This window comes from Opisthocomus hoazin, chromosome 2, assembly GCF_030867145.1.
Source record: "Opisthocomus hoazin isolate bOpiHoa1 chromosome 2, bOpiHoa1.hap1, whole genome shotgun sequence".
In the NCBI taxonomy this organism is placed as follows: domain Eukaryota; kingdom Metazoa; phylum Chordata; class Aves; order Opisthocomiformes; family Opisthocomidae; genus Opisthocomus; species Opisthocomus hoazin.
Genome location: NC_134415.1, coordinates 97,249,368 through 97,269,111, shown reverse-complemented (window position 1 = coordinate 97,269,111; position 19,744 = coordinate 97,249,368). Strand labels below are relative to the sequence as shown.

The 19,744-nt window shown below is 39.0% G+C and overlaps 1 protein-coding gene across 36 annotated transcripts in view; it reads left to right on the top strand.

Moving 5' to 3' along the window:
• The window catches only part of RIMS1 (regulating synaptic membrane exocytosis 1), a 355,813-nt gene that overhangs the window by 134,260 nt on the left and 201,809 nt on the right, over positions 1 to 19,744 (top strand). The gene's annotated exons all lie outside the window — the stretch shown is intronic.

The window sequence follows — 19,744 nt, the reverse complement described above, 5'->3', positions numbered from 1 at the left end:
GCAGTAGTGTAGAGAGCATGGTCATTTTTCTGATGGCTATGAAATGTAACTTGCTACAGCTTCATTCCACTGTTTTCTGTGTGGTACTCTGAACAAAGTGCTGAAACAATCCAGGACTTCCAAACCTTTTCCATTTACTCATCTAGATCACTTAGGACAGAGTGAGAGAAGTTTCAGCTTGATGCTGATTTCTCACTAAAGCAGTGCATCATTCCACTGCAGTGTATTAAAAGGCTTCTGCACGTGCAACAATCGTCTTTAGGGCCGGAAACAGCAGGGCTTCTAAATGCCAAAAGTGCCACGTAGGTACAATTTAGCCACCTGGGTTTTGGAGAGCAATCCAGGTGAAGCTCACCTCACCTGCTTATATGCTTGAGGCATCCTTCACAGTTCAGTTTGGAACAAAAACTTTGCTAGATAACTGAAATTGTGAGAGCATCTGCATGCAGTAGAGATTGTGTCTTTGAAAAATGTCATTTGGGATCCAGAGAATAGGCTCCACTGCAGTAAAGTACTCTGAAGACATGTGTCCTGAAGATGTACCTAACTCATTTGGATTGTCCTAAATTCAATTAAATATATCCTTGATGTTTGCACTCATCTTGGATTAGGTTTTGCTGTGTTGAACTCCCAAGCTTCCACATGCCAAGAAAATGCCGTAATAATATATGTGAAAATACTTTCTATACCTTGTGATGAAACTGAGCTACATATGTGTAACAGCTTAGAAGTTACAGGAGTCAGAGGGAGAGTATCCAATAATTAGTCCTGATTGTGTGGGAAATACGGGGAACATATGAAGTACAATTGCTTTAGCAGTGACTGTCTCTGAAAGCTAATGGAGTATATAGAATAAGTTAATTTCAAAATATTAATACATACCTAGTAAATAACATCTTTTATAAGCAGAACAATTGGTATAATTTATATAGAGCAACATGAGAAAAATATTATTTGTTAATTATTTTCAGTGGCTCAACATTCCTGACTAATCTGCATATAGGCATAAGCCCATCTTTATCTGGTGAGTTTAATGTTAGTAAAGACTTTTTAAACATGTCTGTATGAGCCTTGTTCTCTCCACATGAAGTTCTACCACAAAAAATTATATTAATATTAAAACACATGCACCAAGTTCCTACAAGTTAGGGGTGCATCAGTTGGAAAGGGTGATGAAGTGCGGGTTACCAAAGTGCCAAGCCTAGGAAAAGTCAAGCATTATCCTAGATTCAAGGTATTTCCTGTAGAACTGAAGAATGAGTATTAATGAGTCCTCACCTCGATGTTGTGGACAGTGTTACAAATATTGACAAATACAAACTGTGATATGCACAAAGTCATATAGAGGGTGATCAAAGAAATGGAGAGCTGCTTTTGAGAGAAGACTAGAGAGACTGGGTGGGAAAAAAGCTACAGCAAGTAGTTCTAATATCTAGAAGTACAGAATTCATATCTAGAAATACAGAATTCATATCTAGAAGTACAGTAATTTTAAACAATAAGAATAGCCTTCAAACTAGAGGACAGTGAATACAAAGGCCAAATGGGTGTAACTTAGCCATAAATGCTCTTGGCTCAGAAAAAGATCTTTACAATCAGTAGAATAAAGCCTTGGGAATTCTTTTCTTGTGACTTATTGGAAGGAAAAATAACCCAATTAAATTTTAAAGGTTACATTTTATAAGTTTAGGAAAGGATTTACGTGGTGTGGTTGCTCGTGGCTGTAGAGGAATGTATTAGGTCCTTAAGAGGTCTCTTGCAACCATTGCTTCTAGCCAAGCATTTTTATAATTTCATACTTTGAAGCTGTTCTTGACCTTTTCAACGAAGTACCAAATATATTTTAAGGACTTTCAAAAATATATAGCAGAACTTAGTATGTTCTCTCCTTGTTTAAAATAGTAAAGGAAATCCCAAAACACTGATTCCTTGTGGTGCAAGTTAGCAGGCATCCTAGGTTTATCAAGAGATGACTCCAGTACTCCTAAAAAAAGGAACTGGCAGTAACTGGTACCTCCTAGGGGCTGATGAGGCACATAGCTTTCAATGAGTCTTACTCTAATATGTCAAAATGCGTGCCTACGTGTCTGTCTTAAGTTCTTCCATGTTCTTTGAGCATTGGGTTAGCTCTTCATGCTTCTCACTTGAGCCTGCTCTCCTTTCATATGGTTGCAGGCAGGCCACATTTAAAGGGAGCATTGTCAGTTAAGAGGACTGTTAGCTAGTTTGGTTGTTCAAATCAGGCTTAACTGCAGTTGTGCAGCGAGAGTATTTGGTGTTAATAGCGTTAGCAATAATATCATTTGATTTGGAAACGGTGGTTCTGTGGTGGTACAGAAAAAGTACAAGTGTTTTCTGTTCCTTCATGTTACTTTATATGTATTTGGAAACCGTGTTTTGTGATTTTGGCAACCTATTCACTGTGAGCACTGAGCATTTGTATATACTTTTAAAGAAAGCACAATATTATTAGTACAGGAATTTATGTGAGACAGCATTTCAGAAGGAAGTCGTGTAGGTGCTTAGAGGAAGGCTGGCAGGAGTGGCCACTTGCCTTGAATTTGATACAGTGTTTTCTAGGTGTTGTCAGTTCCCTACAGAGTGCCTGCACTTTCAATCTGGATCTTTCTAGTTCTGTACACCAGCATCTTAATGGCCAAAATGATAATGGGTTGAAGTTACTTCTCTCCATTCCCTTCACTCTCATCTTTGATGTGAACTGTTGGGGTTGTTAGGATGGTGGAGAAGGCAGCAAAATGTCCAGCTGGCGCTTCTCCATGGTTTGGCAAGGTATGGGCAGAGCCCTGGCTCAGTCCTCCCGACGGCCTGGCTGCTGCTGCTTGCTCTGTTCTTCCCTCCAGTGGCACCACAGCCTTGTAGAGGGAGCAACACTTGAAAACATCACTTTTCCTTGCATCATTCCTGTAGAACTTCTTCCAAATATTTGGTTAGGTAATGCAAAAAGATGCATTTCCTTTGTAAACACCTGATGTATGGAGTCGTACGGCTCTGTTTCTGCTTACAGAACAGGAGATACATTTTAGGGTACATATGTAGTCTTGAATAAGTGAAGCAGTTTTGTTGAATCAAAATTATTTTGTGAGGTGCTGTGGGTGTATTGAGCTAAGTGAAATTCATGACATTGGCAGAGTAATTAGGTGGATGATCTGTGTTCCAGATGAAACCATGATTTAGAATCGGTCTATCATTCTACCAGTTTAATTAGGATTACAATTTTTGATCAAATTTGAAGTGAAAAAATTGAGAGCAAATGATGAAAAATAGTTCTGTCACCATTTTCCTGTGTTTTCCAGAAATGTTATTTGTGCAGAATAGAGCGGTTTGCTCACTCATTTTTCTGTTTACGTATGTAAAGGACAACTGGGACAAAAGCAGGATGTAAAACACATTATACATACATGAGAATTGATTTATTTGAACTCAGTAGTATGTGATTGCAGAAAGCAATGTTATTATCATTGCTGAAATACCAGAAATTCACATTTCTGATCTGGCTTTCACCGAATTTATTTTTCAGTGTAATGTCAGAGATTTATACTCTGACAGAAAGACAACTTGTAAACATTTCCCTAATTGTATGTCAGGTGTTTTTACATGGTGTTTGTGATTTAGTTCCTTTAAATTATGCTTACAATTTGCTTACATAATGGCTTGCTAATTTAAGCCTTAGCAACTTGAGCGCATATGCCGTGCGATTCAGCTGTGTACTAATGGCTTTAACAGAAGTTGTTAATATTGTCAGAACAAAATGTCTGGATTGTCAGGAGTGTTTCTACATGCCTTTCACAGAACTCATGTCAAATTGTCCATTAAAAGGCTAATTTATGTAAGTTCTGACTAATACAGCTGTAGAACAAAAAAAATTAATCAGAAGGGAGTAAAATTACATAGCTAATTGCAAATTGATAGCAGATACATTCTCTGTGGCATTCAATATAATTAGTTTCCTGTAAGATTTGGGGTTTGTATGCATCAGGAAAGAACTGCTTTTCAGTAATTGCTCCCTACAACTGCTACTTCCAGCAGATAAAAGAAAAAGAAAAAAAAGTAGTCCAGCAAGAAACTGAGGAATTCTATCTCAAGTAAGACGTAGAGCACTTTCCTCTGCTTTCTGGGAAGTTAGTTCACTGTCAAACAAATCTGAGCATTAAAATTTTTTTAGTTAAATCCTTATAATTAGCTTGCTCTTCACCAAATTTGCTGAGGTGATATGTTTGGCTTTTAACGCCTGTTTCTCAGTGTCCAGCTAGCGAAAATTCAGTTACTTCTTGTACACATAAAAAGCAGGCAGCTGATGCTCACGCTCTGAAGTTAATCGGATCAGAGCTTCTTCATGTAATGGTTGGACTGTAGAAGAGTGGCTAGACAGCTGGAGTTTTTTTCCCCTATAGCTTTAGATCAGCACTAAATCAATAACCACTCAGTTATCCTCCTTGATTTAGCCAGGTTTAGTTTATCTGTTGGCCAAACACTTAAACTGTCTCCTTGTCATGCGATTCTACAGTTGATGACCAAGCAAATATTGCTACTGCAATCTTCTTTCTTAACCCATGACAAAGGGCTTCTGAATCTTTCATGACTATTTTTGCTGTTAGCATGCGAGCTGGGTAACAATGATCTGTGGAGACCCTACATAAACAAGATTGGAAACTCCATGTAATGTAATGGAGCCGAAAGAAAAAACAAACCCCCAAACTTTTAAAACCCTGCAGTGTTATTATGGGACATGTTATCCTGTTTTTAGTCTTGTATTTTCAGTACCTTTGTTTCAGTTTAACTGATTCAGGAATATGGGAATTATACTGAATTTTTTTTAGTTTATGTCAGCAATACGTTTGAGTGTAATAGTTTCTTCCACTGCAAAAACTTGTGTTAAAAAATTAAATATTGATAAGATCTCAAAGGTCAATAAGGCTTTGCTGAAAGAGCTTTGTTCCACCTCTTCTTGACTAATCTCATGTATTGGAGAGAGATAGATGTGGTATGTATATGAATAAGCATATATTGTGTAGATTTTTCATAAGTGAACACGCATGCATCCTACTATGTAGTCTAATACAGGAAGTACAGGGCAGAGTAAAGCTTTTACGAACCATCTTTTGAGCTTTGAAATTTGTAAATCATTCAAGGTATTTAACTCAATTAAGGAATTATTATTTATATGCCCATTTATCTTGACGAAAAAATATGGTATGCCAGAGCAGTCACAGAATCCCGGAATGGCTGAGGCTGGAGGGAACCTCAGGAGGTCATCTGATCCAGCTGCCCCACTCAAGCAGGGCCACCAGGAGGAACTTGCTCCTCACAGTTTGGTATATCCATATGTCTTTTGACTTGCATGGTGAACAATGAAAGAGTCAAGTATCTTTCATGCCATTTTTGTTACTTGTTTACTCACTGTAACTACATACATAAGTTTACGCAAAATCTCCTAAAGTTCTGCTAGAGAGTAATTCTGTGACTTTACAGCTTCGGACAAGTGAATTCCAGAATCCTTCAGAAAGAACACTAACAAGTACTATGCTTTTTTTTTGCTCAGTGTTCAAACAGAGAAAGAAAAAAAATAAAGCTACCAGATTGACTTTAGGCTTTTTGTTTCCTTGAGTGTAGTATTTCTATAATTTTTACACTAACAACCTGACATTCTGTTTGATTCAATGAAGTTGGTGGTACAAAGCCGATGAGCAGGAAGAGAAGAGCCTTAGAGTGATTCTCCCAGCAATGCTGTGTATCCTCGGGGCTCAAACATTGTCTGAGGCATGGGAGAGCAGTGTTGAACTCTGTGGCGACTAAAGCTTGCTTTCCAGATGAGTGTACAGCGCTGTAAGGACTGAAGTAAAGAGGAACATCTTTTGACCTGACTCGGGTCGGTCTCCCTAAAAGGTCAGAACAGAAAATGTTGAAATTATTTTTCTGTTTCTTTTTTGTCCAAAAGTACATATTGAGTTAGTATTTAGATTTGACTTTGCTGAAAATGTAGTGACTGTTTTACTTTTAAGGTGTGCCTTCACAGTAAAAGATACTAGCAAATTTAGTTGTGACATTTCACACCTTATAAGATAGATCTGCTTAAATGGTTGCTTTAAAAATAGTGGGAAATAACTAATTTTTTTCCAGTGAGTGAAGGCTGTGTGACTTTTTTCATTGTTATTTAAAACAAAATCACCTATGCTGAATACATAAGAAAAGTTTAATCAGTTAAAGAAAAAAAGCCAACACAAAACCAGCTATTGACTTCTTTATTGCATTAAACTGAAATGCTACAGATACCTGACCACAGTGGGTGCTCCACTGTGTTGCACAACAGTTGTCTCAAGATTATATTCTGTAGGAACTTGTTCTACAATGATAATATTGTTTCCTATGTTTCCTGGGAGAAGACTTTCAGTTTTTCTTAATTTTTCAATGTCTGTTTTATAAAGTGTTTTCAGCTGAACAAGAGAACACCTTTTCCTAGGCTAATGCTATTTTCCTCAGGTGTATGTTATTTCATAGTAATAAAGGGTTAAAAGAACATTTTTTGAGAAGTATTCTTAAGTATTAAATTAGAAAAGTATCATGTGATTCTGTTTTTGAATGCTTTGGCTTAAGAATTTTTGTTTCCTCACCCTGGGAGTAAAATAAGATTTGTAGCTTCTTGATTGTTTTAAACTTCTAATTGCTTGTGTGTCAGCAGGTTCTACCCTTTTTATCCCTTTATTAGATTATTGAGTAATGAACAGCATTGTCTGGGGTCTTACATCTGTTCAGCCAATGAAAAAAATTGCTAAAACGATGTGTTCATATGCACGGAATCGATTTTTCTTTCTTCTTATTGCTTATTAACTATGACAGATTGGAAATACATTAATAGTATTTGATCACCCTTTTGCTTGAGATTTTGCCATCAAAAAGATCTGTAGATAGCTGTAATAACAGTGATACATACAATTAAAATCCTAATTTTAACTAGAGCACTTCTTTAATAAGGGATTACTTCTATAACAGGAATCTTTTAGGAAAAAATTATTATTGCTGATGCAATAGTTATTAAGACTCTCAGTAAATACTAAGACTTATGATAAACATTTAAGGCTTATACAGTGAATATTTCAAGCTTATATCTCTTCCAGATGTTTTTGGCAGTAGAGTTGGTTACCTACTGATAGGATATCTGTGTAGATGGGTCTGTATAGATTATTGTTTTCAAAGCATAGTCACCCCAGGAATCTGTTTCTGGCTCCTCCAGTTCTTCATTCATTTCAACATGTTTCCCATGATATTACTATCAACAGAAAGCAAATCTCAGCCTTAAATGCATGCAGAACTTGTATATAGCAAGCTGCAGCTTTGGCCGAGAGGTTACCATGCTTATTTGGAACTGTTCTTGCATCCTTTCAGTACATTATGCACATTTAATTGTCTTAATTTTCCCCGATGTGCTACTTTTTCAAGTCATTTAATTTGTTGTATGAATTGCTTTGAATTTATTGTTACCTCCTGATAACAAGGCAAATACAATCTCGCTACTGTTAATAACAGACTATTACCTTTATGGTATCTTAAAATCCCAAACGTCCCTGGCATTTTCATTGCCATATCAAATTTGCGGTTGTTATTATTTCTGAATTGTTTGCCCTATTACATTTCAAATTAAGCCAACAATTTTTGTTTGCAAGGTATTGTGTATTTACTGTGTTTCTGTTATCTTTGTTTCTGTAATGGAATAATGTATTAGTTGTCAGCAGTGCAGAAATGGCTGGTATCATTAGAGATTTCTAAACCACTATATACCATATATAGTAAAAAGACTATTATTTTCTTTCTGCTATGGAATGCAGAACTAGGAAGCAAATACACTATGTTAATACGAAAGATGTAGAAAGCATCTTCACAGTATTAGCTTTAAAATTGAAAAAAATTAAATGTTCTCATACAACATTCAGCTGTCTCAGTTGCAATGCATATAATCTTTTTTCAGTCTGTAAAGAAGTCGTCTTGAGTGTAAAAACCAGAAGTTTGGAATAAAGAGGTGGCTAATCCAGTCTCTGAGACTGGTATAGACAATTTTAATTTGTCCATGTCTAGCTTCTGTGAAATCTGGCTTGTACATATTTATTGTATCAAAATGTTAGGGAATAAGTGCATTTTATAAGACAGATTTACAGCTCTCTGAAATTAATGATCTGTAAGGTTAGGTGGAGGACAATGTGGAAGCCAGTGTGCTCTACCTGTGTGAAGGTGGAGTGGGTCTGGATAGAATGTGCTTTTCCAGTGTGCACCTACAGTGAGTCTGGCCACCGGAAATGAATTCATGTTGTGCAACGCTTTGAAAATAGAAATTAAGTAAAATGCCATTATTACCGTTGACAGACTTGGAATGTATATATTTGTGTTGTCAGATGGCTAATACACCCAGCATTTGTTCATTTCAGAGAAAGCCTATCAATCAAGGAGGCATCTGGCAGTCAGAATCCTAGATATTCATCATTTTGAGCTATTTCTTAAATGCTTCACATAAATGTATCCAAAATTCACACATTCCATGAATGGAAGGCCACATACGTGACATGCCATCTATTGGCAAACCAAGGAAAGTTGTTTTTGTGTTCTGTCATCTACAGCTTCTGTTGGGATGCAAAAAGAAAAAAATAATCTGGCAGTGTAAAGTGTGGTGAAGACTGAGTGCGCCCGTGTGGGGGTTGTCCAGGACCATAGGGTGAAGCTGGCAGGATTCCCCAGGGAGGCCTCAGCGTAATTAGAAAGTGAGGAGGTACAGCCACACCACATGGATAGGAAAAGACTCCAGTGGGGGACTGCAGAAGTGGTTTCATGGAAGCCACAGCTGAAGGGAAGAGATGACTACAAAGACAAACTGGGCAGGAAAACATTTCAAACCATCTAAACTTTCATCGGATTTACCCCAAAGATATGAACCTTGATATGTTTTCTGGCTGGTATTCTAATGAAAGCTTAGCCCTAGAGACACTTTGGGTTCTTTTTTAGGTCCAGAACAGCAAAAGTGCAGACCTCGAGGGAAATGCCCAGCCTTGCTTTAGGCTCAAGGGGCTTGAAGGAGCCTGTTGCTCAGTGGGATGCCTGAGGGGATATGGTACAGTGGCAGAGCTGACTGCTGATGTCCAAACAAAGAGCTCAGTCAGAGCTATTGGTCCTGTGGCAGCACCAGATGGGAGTGTTTATTGTCTGAGCAAATACAACTTGAATTTTTCCAGCAGTGGTCTATTTTCTAGATATACTTGGGTTCTATTTCTATGAGACAATCTAGCCTGTTTCTGTGTTAAACCAGTACCGTCCAGCTGCAGTATCTGTGATCAGTCCTCCTGTAACAGGATCCAGTAAAGTGGAAGATTTCTGCTAATTGTGTGCTGTCCGTCTCTAAAATAATTTAGGTTTTGGCATCTGAACTAACCGAATCCTCTTGTTCGGCCTCTGGCTACCCCTGTTCCTTGTGGTCACAACAAAACCAGTCTGCTTGCCAAGTCCCGGGCACGTGAGGGTGCTTTCGTATAAACACAGGCTGATCCGACAGCCCAGAGTGTGCCCCTTATCCCCCAACAAATTCTTCTCTTGATCAATTTATTTCTTCTGGGAATTCCTGTCTTTCAGCTTGAATCATTATAGACCTCATTCTTGTAAGATCTTTTCATGTGATGCAATTTTTAATGTGATATATAGGTTTTTGGACTAAATATGACTTGTAATATTCATTTAAAATTTCCATAGTTACATACACTGCTGAGGCACAATTCTTGCGTTGTAGTAGTAACAAAATAATGTGGAGATGCTAAATAGAATTCTGTTTAGCAAACTGAATTCTGGGGCTCGTTTGTTCACCCCAGAACCAGAGAGATTTTAGCTAAAAAGGGATCTTGCTGTAAAGAGAGATTTGATAACATTTGTGACCCATTAAGCATTATGAGAAACAGACAAACAGCAGAAAAAATTTCCAGAGGAAAAAAGTAATTATGAGGACTAGATGTAATCTATGCTCTCTCTTGCTCTCTATTTCTCTTTTTTTAATAAATAACCTTAATCCTCATCCAGGATTAAAATTCAGTGTATTTTTAGCAATGCAATGTCCTAGATAAGATACTTCTATCTATGTTTTTATATCTTCTGTATCTTTTGCATGCTGGAGCATTTTGTGCTTTTACTTAACAGATGGCTATAGTATCCATCTATATATCTCCAGTGCTGCAATTAGTGAGGGTTTAGGGTAGTTTGTCATAGATATAGCTGAATTACATGATTTTATTAGATATAATACAGGAGTTTGAGGATAGAACAGAGTATGTCAAGCAAACAAATCTATAGACAAAGTTTCTGTAATATTTTGTGTTTTTTTTGTGGCTTCCATTAGTATGGGGACCCATTTGCAACTCAGCCTTCCTATGGAGATAAATTAACCCCCCACAAAACTGATTATGCAATGGTATAAAATATCTGTTACTGGTTGTTTAATGACTGGTAAGACATTAAGTGAAAGTCTGCACAAAATGTAATCTGCATTTCCTTAAGGGCAGATAAAACCTAATAATTTCTTAAATCCAGATTGAGATTTCCGAAGAACTGCAAGTTATTTAGGCTGAAGTTTAATCACTTGCTGGGCAATTCCAGTATTTCAGCTAAAACACCTGTCAACTAACTTATATGCAACAGGTTTACAGACAACTTCAGAATTAAATGTTATTAGTGATTTATTAGATTTGTGATTAACTTGCCTATAAAAAGCAGACTCCCATAGCAAACATTTGCATTGGTGAGTTTTGTAAAAATGATTTGGGATATTACATTGTAAAAAGTTGAGTATTACTGAGAAGTACAGGTTAATTGTAGAGAGGAGCAGATGTTGCTGGGACACTATAAATAGATGGGCGTGTACATGATGGTTGTATTGTCATGATTGGAGGAATTTTTTGTGTGTTGCTGGGATGCTCTTAATGATAGTGTAACTTGCACCTCTGCAACATGTTTTAAGTGATCAAAACTCATGTATTCTAGTACTTACCTATGCATGCATTGGCAAAGTTAATTTTTCTGTTCTGTAACTTTTTCTCTCTGGCCATATAGCTTCCACAAATGCAGAGAGGGCAGTTGAAGGTCCATCCAGCAAACTGCTCTCAAGACCTTTGTGAGCCTGACAGCTTTACCATCCAGGATAACTTGGATTAGTCCTTATAGCTGTAGAGAAGTCTGCTTTCGTAGCCTATTTCAGTGATTGATCTGACTTTGTGTTAAAGAGACTGCAGAGACATTTTGCCCATGTAAGAGCAATGCAGCAGGAGAAGCAACAAGGTGGAGCAGGGAATTAAATGAAGGAAGATTTCATCCCCGTGCTTTTCCTGTATTCTGGTTTTTGCCGCTGTGCATTCCACACCTTACTTTTGCATATCTATGAATATCCTGTATTGCAGATTACACCCCTTTGCTGTATATGCTTAAGTGTATGTTTTTCTGATCAACCAGCAAGTGAATGTTTAGTAGAGCCTACTGTGCACATTAGAGGAGCTGCCCTCTTGGTCACTTCTATAGACTATTAAAGAGGAGGCTGGTGAGGTGTCCAGTAGAGATTAAATCAATATATTTACCTGTCAGACTGAGTATGAATCCATTCCAGATGAAAACCCCTACATTATGCGTGTATTGTGTTTATGCTTTCATTGTACTTACTGGAGGAGATCAGTGTGTCTCAGAATGATTCAGCATGCTCTGAACTAAACTAACTCTGCTCTGAATCTTTCTCAACTGTAGTGCCTGTTTCGGGAAGTAGAACCCCTAGTCATCTAGTATCATATCACAGAATCACAGAATGGTAGGGGTTGGAAGGGACCTCTGTGGGTCATCTAGTCCAACCCTTCTGCCGAAGCAGGGTCACCTACAGCAGGCTGCACAGGACCTTGTCCAGGCGGGTCTTGAATATCTCCAGAGAAGGAGACTCCACAACCTCTCTGGGCAGCCTGTTCCAGTGCTCTATCACCCTCAGAGGGAAGAAGTTCTTCCTCATGTTCAGACGGAACTTCCTGTGCTTCAGATAGTGCCCATTGCCCCTTGTCCTGTCACTGGGCACCACTGAAAAGAGCTTGGCCCCATCCTCCTGACACCCACCCTTCAGATATTTGTAAGCATATATTAGGTCCCCTCACAGCCTTCTCTTCTTCAGGCTAAACAAGCCCAGCTCCCTCAGCCTTTCCTCGTAGGAGAGATGCTCCAGTCCCCTCACCATCCTCGTAGCCCTCCGCTGGACTCCCTCCAGTAGGTCCTCATTTTTCTTGAGGTGGGGAGCCCAGAACTGGACAGAGTACTCCAGATGGGGCCTCACTAGGGCAGTGTAGAGGGGAAGGAGAACCTCCCTTGACCTACTGGCCACACTCCTCTTAATGCATCCCGGGATCCCATGATCTTTCTTGGCAGCCAGGGCACACTGCTGGCTCATGGTTAACCTGTCATCCACCAGGACGCCCAGGTCCCTCTCCGCAGAGCTGCTCTCCAGCAGGTCCACCCCAAGCCTGTACTGATACATGAGGTTGTTCCTCCCCAGGTACAGGATCCTGCATTTGCCCTTGCTGAACCTCATCAGGTTCCTCTCTGCCCAACTTTCTAGCCTGTCCTGGTCTTGCTGAATGGCAGCACACCTCCCAGTTTGGTGTCATCAGCAAACTTGCTGAGCGTACATTCTAACTCTTCATCCAGGTCATTGATGAAGTTAAACAAGACTGGGCCCAGTACTGACCCCTGGGGGACACCACTAGTTACCTGCCTCCAACTTGACTCGGCACCGCTGATGACAACCCTCTGAGTTCTGCCATTCAGCCAGTTCTCAATCCACTTCACCGACCACTCATCCAGCCCACACTTCCTCAGCTTCCCTAGGAGGATGTTATGAGAGACTGTGTCGAAAGCCTTGCTGAAGTCTAGGTAGACAACATCCACGGCTCTCCCTTCATCTGCCTAGGGACTGCAGAGTTTTACTGCAGCTTCCAGCAGCTACCCCAGATGAGGGTGGCTCGCAGGTAATTCCCATGTCTTACCTAACAACAGCTCCATACTTGCCGTTCGGAAATGTTAGGGTATTGCAGGTAAAACTGAATGGCATTGTTGAGCCAGTGGAAACCTATTGTAGATTTTCGTTAGTTACAGTAGGAAATCAGACAGCAGTGATGATTTGTGGATACATTTAAGAACCTATATTTAGACATCTCAAATGAAACTCTACACGCTTGGTCTGAATCTTCTGTACAAACATACGCCTTCTATCCCTTACAGGCAACCTTACAATTCATACAGCAGCAGATTTCTTTTAGCCTTTTGTCTCCTACAGAAATCGACCTTCTTCAAAGAGGGTAGCTATAGTCTTATGCAGTCTGTGGTGTGTGGAAAGTTGCGAATACCCACATTAAAGACAAGCACTGACAAGAAAATGTTGTATGTTACTGAAAATTGTACTAACCCGCAGTTCAATTTTCAATATTTTATTTGATATAAGTTATTAGTGTTAGAAAATTCTTTTTCCATTTCTTGAGTATCACTCAGACCTATGAAGACCAAATGTTTTTTAATTCTATGGACTTAGACACTCAAAATCTCTTGTTGTAAAGTTGCTATACACAATCTTCATGTAATGAGAATGGCATAGTTCAACTGCTTATGAGTATTCAGCTTCATAAAGATCAGTGGTCAGCTAAGGGAAGCGTTTACTTAACTAGCTTAATCTAGGCTAGAATGTTTTAGCCTTCTTGAGATCGTGACTGGAGAAAACCCAAGGTGATCTGGTTGATTTAGGAGAATCTGCTTTTTTTTTTGTAGAAAAAGGCTGACTGACAGATTTGGGAGACAAAAGCGAGGTGCTGTGAGCCATTCAGGCTGTTTCTCCCAAGTCAAAACTTAAGAAGCAAGCCTCATGCTTAAAACTGCAGAAGGTGTAGGCAAGCTTAACTTGTATATTAGGTGTTTCTCAGAAACCATGCTCTTTCTGTAATGCCAGAGATATGTACTATTAAAAGTTACTGTAGGAAAAGCTTTGTGGAGTCTTAGTATCTGTTACAAACTGTTAGGTACAGTTCTCTCCAGACTCCCTGCCTAAATTCCCAAGTCATCCATTGGGAAGAAAGCTGAAAGCTTGACAGATCTGGTGCTCTGTTAGTGAGACCCAAAGATAAATAGAAATAAATACTTCAGCAACCATGATTACATGAGAAGCAACTTGTTTCCAAAGTCCCTAGATATGGAAGTTCGTGACTGAGTTAAGTTTGATGAAGGAGGCTGTTAAAACCATCCAAGCTGCATTTGAAGTGCGTCCAGATAGTCTTCAATGGGAGAAAAAGAATATGAGGATCAAAGAGCATAGATGGGCTTCCAGTCATTTGTAAAATGTAATGCATTTTGTTTCATAAAGAAATCATTTATACCAGTCAGCTGCTTTTCTTCATTTTCAAGATCTTGCTAGAGAAGCTTCTGTGGTGGGCTGAACTTGGTTGGCTGCTAGACGCCTCAACAAGGCAGCGGGAGAAAACAAGATGGAAAAGCTCATGAGTTGTCATAAAAAAAGGAAATTGATTCACCGGTTACCATCATGGGCAAAATAGGCTCAGCTTGGGGAAGATGAATTTATTGCCAACGAAAGTAGAACTGGATGGTGAGAAACAAAGATAGAAGCTGAAATGCCTCCCAGCCCCTCACTTCTTCCCAGGCTCAACTTCTATCCTCCATTCCTGACTCTTCTGCCGCATCCCTCCCAGCGGGGTGGTGGGATTTGTGGTCAGTCCATAATAGCTCCTCTCCTCCTCATGCTCTTCCCCTGCTCCAGGCTGCGGTCCTCTGTGGGCTGCAGACCTTCAGGAGAAAAATCTGCTTCTGTATGGATTCTCCAGGGGCCGCAGTTCCTCTCGGGAAAACCTGCTCCAACACAGTGTCCTCCACAGGCTGCAGGGGAATCTCTGCTCGGGTGCCTGGAGTACCTCCTCCCCTCCTTCTCTCACTTCGGTGCTCGCAGTCCTGTTCCTCACACTTTTTTTCCTCACTGCCCTGCAGCCTGGGCATGGTCAGCCATCTCCCTGGCCATGCTACTGCAACCTGAGGGAGGCTGGCCTGTATAGCCTGCCCTTCTTAGTCTTCATACTGTCTTCTCTTGCTTTCTTAGCCACTTTTTGTTACACCAGCTGACACGGGATCAGCTCACTGTGTTCTGCTTAATGCCGTTTCTTTGACCATAAATATCTTTAGTTAGTGCTCACTTCAGTGAACTGACTGGATTTAATCCTTTGATTTCATGCATGAAGCAACACCTTGTTTTCAGTGTAAAGCATGCAGATGTTTGAAACTTTACTTTGGAAGGTTTTTCTTTTCTTTTTTCTCCCCTTTTTTAAGGGTAGAAGATGCTTTACACGGTTGGTGGCACACACGTTGTCAACATCCGTATTCGGTTGCTTTCATTTTTCATTTTGTTCTCTGCTTTTGACTATTTTCTGATTACCTGCAAATTTTGAAACTATATGATGGCAATTTTCAAGGCAGTGTTACTTACAGGCTTTATATCTATTATAAGCTAATTTATAATTAAATAATAATACAGATAAGAATGCTGCACTTAGCATCCCACTGTTACTTTATACCTTGTGTAATAAACTAGAATCATACAAAAGCAACTTTTTATGCACCAAGTGGATGAAAATGAGTTAAATGATGATCACAGAGCTAATTCTAAACTACCATCAACATAAAATGACTATCTTTCAATTTTAGCCCCAGAAGGATCAGCTTTGGGGTTTACCTGTTTTAATGTTTGCTTTTAAAAGCCGCTCCTTTGGAAGTGCTAAATTATGGCAAGAAGGTCTTCCTGGTGTGCAACACATTAGAATGCTCGTAAGTTGGCTGTTTTCTCAAAACTCACGTCTCATATTGTGCTGCCTACCGTTTCACTTGGCTAAGGCCTTCAATTTGTTTGACAGCAATCTGCTATCAAATCAATAGCAGTTTTAGTGTTTTATTTTAGAGCTGCTCGTAGGCAACTAAGAACTCTACTTTTTGGCCACATCTATGTTATAAATGCAGATACTATAATGTTTATGGGCTGAGAAATCACCTTTTCCTCCTTGCTTCTATTGGTTTTATTTTTCTGTCCTTTTAAGTATATAACCTGCCCAGCATATATTTTAACCTTAATTACTATTTCTTAGCAGTTTATCTTGCTGAATAGCTGAAAGGTATGTAGTTTCAATCTTTTTTCTTTCTTTATGTCTGATAGCTTTCTGGATGGCTAACTAGCTGCCCAGTAATTTCCTTTTCCAATTTAAATGTCACACAGTATAGTATTAAACAAGTGCAAAGAACTTATGATTCCTGTGCTTCAAACAGCAAGGAAAGAGAGTAACGTAGTATACAGCAGCTTTTAGGCTTCTGTCTTGTAAACTCTTTGGGGTGACGAAGTATGGCAAATACCGTAAGTATTTCAAAAAGAAAAGTTCCTTGTGCTTGCAAACCAAGTGGCATGGCATAGTCTGAGCAACCTTTTCAAACAAAATGCTTAAATCCCTATATATGGTAATATTTCTTATGGAGGGTAAGTAAACATATGTAGATTTAGAAACTGAAGAGTCACTTCTGCTTTGCTTTAATTGGAAAGACAGCCATTAAAGTCATACAGAAAACTTGGTGCTATAGTCTGACTTATGCAGAGCATGACGTTCAGTGGGGTTCTTAAATTTTTCAGTTCTGCCATATTCTGCAAGCAACAAATGCTTATAAGGCTAGAAATACTCTGGCACCAGAGTTCAGGGGAAAAAAAAAGTTTCTTCTGGTGGTTGAATGGTAAAGTTCAGAATAGTTTTTGTTTCCTTAAAATAGGCAGAACAAAAAAAGGTGAAGGATTTGCAAATAAAAGATTGCAGTGCCATATGATTGTTACAAAAGCTACTGGACATGCTCTGTTTCCATTTAGAGCTTTAGTGTCTCACATTCAATCTGCCACTGTTTTCTGCTGTGTACGAAGAGTCCTAGTAAGCTCATTTTTTAGGTGGTTTGTCATAGTGCACATGTGTGTGTGGGGGCTTGTTAATGTCTTATGCTGATTTTGCCCGAAGAGATGTAAAGCTTGCCAAAAAGCATTTTTCTTAAAAGAGAACGATAACTCTGAATCTCCAAATGCTGCCTTTCTTTTCTGAAGAGAAAAGCCCAAACCTGAAGAAAAAATCTCAAACCCAAAGAAAAAAACCCAAACCGAGGAAAGGAAGTAGTTTCCTCTGAAGTAAGTTTTATTTGCCTGTGCATCATCTCTGTTCCAAATGCAACAACCTTTGATATGTGACAAGACAACCCAATTTTCAGCACACTTGTTTCCTCTTAATTCCTGACATTTGTCCTGCTTTCTCCATATTGCCTCTCTCTGAAATCTCTTCCACTTGCTATTGCCTCAAATTTTTCTCTTCACCCTACTTTTAACCTTTCTACCTGTTTGTCCATGTCCTCTTGGACATTCTTTCTTCATGACCACCTCATCCCACAAGTCTTCCCTCTTACCCTGTGGTCTTTTGTCTAGAGACAATAAAGAGCTGAAGTGGTTAAGAGAACTTTATTAAAGATGACAGGGCCAGAGGAGTCTGACCTCCAGCAAGCCAGTTGTATTTAAGCTGGGATAAATCGCTGGTTTTAGTATAATCATCTAAAACTTAGAGACAACCAGAGTAGAACAGTGCTAATGTTATTAATACGTAGTCTACTGACCTGATTAAAGTATTTCAGTATAGAGTTAAAATTAATTATAAACTAGAAAGAAATACAAATAAATTATTAAACTCACATTCTAGAAGCAGCAGATATTACTGAAATAATCTTACAGAAAACCTTTCGTAAACTCCTGTGGCTATGGATGAGAGTGGAATTGTCTGATTTGCCTATTATGTCTTTTTTGGATTTAAATAACCGAAGTTGATTTGTTTGACTGGGATGATTCTGGTGGCTATATTATGTAATCTGAATTAAAAAAAAAAAGTTCGAAGATGGATTCATGAGAACATGCAGGGATCAAATCACAACTGAGAAGAACAGTACTGTGCACAGAAAGATTATAAGATGGGTTGGTCAAAATGATCTTTTCAGTTCAAAAGGTGGTCAAGCTTTTTGGACTCAACAAAAGGCTGATGTATCTGAGAGTTATTTTTTTCCCGATGTACCATGTGATCAGAAATATTTCGGCATCCTGCAAACCTTGTGGTTATGTTTAGTGTTCAGCTACTTCATATGTGGCTGAATATTGAGCATTAAATACAGCTAACATCTGTATGCAGGAAAGGTGATCCAAATTTAGGCAACAGTAAAGGGAACCCACCAGCTCTGGAAGCTGTTGCTATGGGAAGGCTACCTTCGACCGAGCAGGAAATAAGGAAGTTCTCCCCTTAGTTGCTGACATGGTTCTCTTTGCTCTATAAAAGATGGAATTGCTGGGGGAGCAAGTATTTAAGATGGATCTAGCAGGCCATTAAATTTCTTTTCGCTCCTGATACACACAGAAACCTGCAACATGCAAATCAGTTACCTGGCTAAAAAAGATTGCTTGCTTATGTTGAACAGACTGTACAAGTGAGCACAGAAAGTCTTCACCAATGTAATAAATGTGGACTGAAGACTTATGGTCCCTATATTTGTACCACCATGGAGTACGCATTCCTCTATTTCTGAGACTAAAGGGGCACGATATCCTTAACTGTTGCCTCTTCCCCCCATACCCTTAAGTCATCACTGCGCTATATGCCTTTTATTTGTGTAGGAAATACAGAGCCTCATTAGATATCTGTGAGTACAGGTAAGTGCAGAAGATCAGAATGATTGTCTCATCATCTAGCAAAGTTCTGATCTCAGTTTTTGAACCTGTTTTTGTAACAGTAGCTTCATCGGATAATGAAATATCATTATTGTTTGAGTTTCCCAGCTGTAATGTTTTGCTCTGCTTTACATCTTATTACTTCATTGAAACTGTCCTCTTTCTCTGTGTGGTCTGCCAGTAGTATTGTAAATTCAGGACAGTAAAATTCTGAAATTCATACTGGGGATGGTCTATGAATTGCCTGTGCAGTGCTTAGATCAGTTAAAAAATTTAAAATGTTCTTATACTGGCACAAAACTCCTACTGCATTTTCCTGCCCAGTTTTCCTTTTCCTTATCTGTTAAATCTGTATTGAAACTCAGTTGTTTCTCCCCTTCTCAGTCACCCCGTAGTCTTTATTTTCCCCAAAATCTACAATTTTCCTTACCAAAATTACATTGTTTCCCCAGTTTTTTTTTAAATCTTAGATATCCACTCAAATTTATTGTAGAACACTGATATTCTCTCTTCCCCTTCCTCAAATCTTCCATCCCAGATTTACTGAGATTCCTTTGTGCTCGAGCTTGGTAGCACAGATAGCACAGATTTAACCAACTTAGCCTCAGACTCTGCACGTGGAGCGAGAGGTGGGAGAATTAAGAGAAAGGACCATGGACATCCCAGAAGGTAGGATCAACAAAGATGAAATGTGAAAAAAACCCAAAAAGCCAAAAAACATTGTCTTCCTTGCCGTAAGGGAGTAACTGCAAATAAGACGTTGAGCCAACTCGTAGGGTATGTTGTTGTTTCTCAAGATAGTCTGATAGCTTTTCCAGAAGAGGTCACCTTGCTGATGTGTGTAAGGCAGAATGTTGCAGAAAGAAAGTGTTTGTTTTAAAAACAGCTGTTACAAACATTTAAGGAGTTGTA